This window comes from Crinia signifera, unplaced genomic scaffold (genome assembly GCF_055691185.1).
Source record: "Crinia signifera unplaced genomic scaffold, ASM5569118v1 HAP2_SCAFFOLD_247, whole genome shotgun sequence".
NCBI lineage: Eukaryota > Metazoa > Chordata > Amphibia > Anura > Myobatrachidae > Crinia > Crinia signifera.
The window spans coordinates 95,875-98,623 of NW_028142140.1; positions in this window are offsets into that span (position 1 = coordinate 95,875).

Genomic DNA, 2,749 nt, shown 5'->3' on the forward strand with positions numbered 1-2,749 from the left:
CCTAGGCGGGCCATAGCGCTAGCAGGTGGCATGGGCCACTTGATCCCTAGGTGGGAGAGAGTGCTAGCAGGTGACACAGGACACTTAAGCCCTAGCGCTAGCAGGTGGCAGGAGCGACTTGATCCCTAGGTAAGCCAGAGCTCCAGCAGGTGGCACGGGCCACTTGATCCCTAGGTGGGCCACAGCGCTAGCAGGTGGTGCGGGCCACCTGATCCCTAGGCGTGCGTGAGTGCTAGCAGGTGGCGCGAGCCACTTGATCCCTAGGTGGGCCAGAGCGCTAGCAGGTGGTGAGGGGCACCTGATCCCTAGGCGGGCCATAGCGCTAGCAGGTGGCATGGGCCACTTGATCCCTAGGTGGGCGAGAGTGCTAGCAGGTGACACAGGCCACTTGATCCCTAGCACTAGCAGGTGGCACGAGCGAATTGATCCCTAGGCGGGCCAGAGCTCTAGCAGGTGGCATGGGCCACTTGATCCCTAGGCGGGCCACAGCGCTAGCAGGTGGTGCGGGTCACCTAATCCCTAGGTGTGCGAGAGTGCTAGCATGTGGCGCGGGCCACTTGATCCCTAGGTGGGCCAGAGTGCTAGCAGGTGGCATGGGCCACTTGATCCCTAGGCGGGCCAGAGTGCTAGCAGGTAATGCTGGGCACCTGATCCCTAGGCGGGCCATAGCGCTAGCAGGTGGCATGGGCCACTTGATCCCTAGGTGGGCGAGAGTGCTAGCAGGTAACACAGGCCACTTGATCCCTAGCGCTAGCAGGTGGCAGGAGCGACTTGATCCCTAGGTGGGCCAGAGCTTTAACAGGTGGCACGGGCCACTTGATCCCTAGGTGGGCCACAGTGCTAGCAGGTGGTGCGGGCCACCTGATCCCTAGGTGTGCGGGAGTGCTAGCAGGTGGCGCGGGCCACTTGATCCCTAGGTGGGCCAGAGCGCTAGCAGGTGGTGAGGGGCACCTGATCCCTAGGCGGGCCATAGCGCTAGCAGGTGGCATGGGCCACTTGATCCCTAGGTGTGCGAGAGTGCTAGCAGGTGGCGCAGGCCACTTGATCCCTAGGTGGGCCAGAGCGCTAGCAGGTGGTGAGGGGCACCTGATCCCTAGGCAGGCCAGAGTTCTAGCAGGTGGTGCGAGCCACTTGATCCCTAGGTGGGCCAGAGCGCATGCAAGGTGGCACGGGCCACTTGATCCCTAGGCGGGCCAGAGCGCTAGCAGGTAGCGAGGGGCACCTGATCCCTAGGCGGGCCATAGCGCTAGCAGGTGGCATGGGCCACTTGATTCCTAGGTGGGAGAGAGTGCTAGCAGGTGACACAGGACACTTGATCCCTAGCGCTAGCAGGTGGCAGGAGCGACTTGATCCCTAGGTGGGCCAGAGCTCCAGCAGGTGGCACGGGCCACTTGATCCCTAGGTGGGCCACAGCGCTAGCAGGTGGTGCGGGCCACCTGATCCCTAGGTGTGCGGGAGTGCTAGCAGGTGGCGCGAGCCACTTGATCCCTAGGTGGGCCAGAGCGCTAGCAGGTGGTGGGGGGCACCTGATCCCTAGGCGGGCCATAGCGCTAGGAGGTGGCATGGGCCACTTGATCCCTAGGTGGGCGAGAGTGCTAGCAGGTAACACAGGCCACTTGATCCCTAGCACTAGCAGGTGGCACGAGCGAATTGATCCCTAGGCGGGCCAGAGCTCTAGCAGGTGGCACGGGCCACTTGATCCCTAGGCGGGCCACAGCGCTAGCAGGTGGTGTGGGCCACCTGATCCCGAGGTGTGCGAGAGTGCTAGCATGTGGCGCGGGCCACTTGATCCCTAGGTGGGCCAGAGTGCTAGCAGGTGGCACGGCCACTTAATCCCTAGGTGGGCCAGAGTGCTAGCAGATGGTGCTGGGCACCTGATTCCTTGGTGGGCCAGAGTGCTAGCAGGTGGCATGGACCATTTGATGCCTAGGTGGCCTAGAGTGCTAGCATGTGGTGTGGGCCACTTGATCCCTAGATGGGCCAGAGTGCTAGCAGGTGGCGATGGGCACCTGATCCCTAGGCAGGCCAGAGTGCTAGCAGGTGGTGCGAGCCACTTGATCCCTAGGTGGGCCACAGCGCTAGCAGGTGGTGCGGGCCACCTGATCCCTAGGTGTGTGGGAGTGCTAGCAGGTGGCGCGGGCCACTTGATCCCTAGGTGGGCCAGAGCGCTAGCAGGTGGTGAGGGGCACCTGATCCCTAGGCGGGCCATAGCGCTAGCAGGTGGCATGGGCCACTTGATCCCTAGGTGGGCAAGAGTAATAGCAGGTGACACAGGCCACTTGATCCCTAGCACTAGCAGGTGGCATGAGCGAATTGATCCCTAGGCGGGCCAGAGCTCTAGCAGGTGGCACGGGCCACTTGATCCCTAGGCGGGCCACAGCGCTAGCAGGTGGTGCGGGCCACCTGATTCCTAGGTGTGCGAGAGTGCTAGCATGTGGCGCGGGCCACTTGATCCCTAGGTGGGCCAGAGTGCTAGCAGGTGGCACGGGCCACTTAATCCCTAGGAGGGCCAGAGTGCTAGCAGGTGGTGCTGGGCACCTGATTCCTTGGTGGGCCAGAGTGCTAGCAGGTGGCATGGGCCACTTGATGCCTAGGTGGCCTAGAGTGCTAGCATGTGGCGCGGGCCACTTGATCCCTAGATGGGCCAGAGCGCTAGCAGGTGGCGAGGGGCACCTGATCCCTAGGCAGGCCAGAGTGCTAGCAGGTGGTGCGAGCCACTTGATCCCTAGGTGGGCCACAGCGCTAGCAG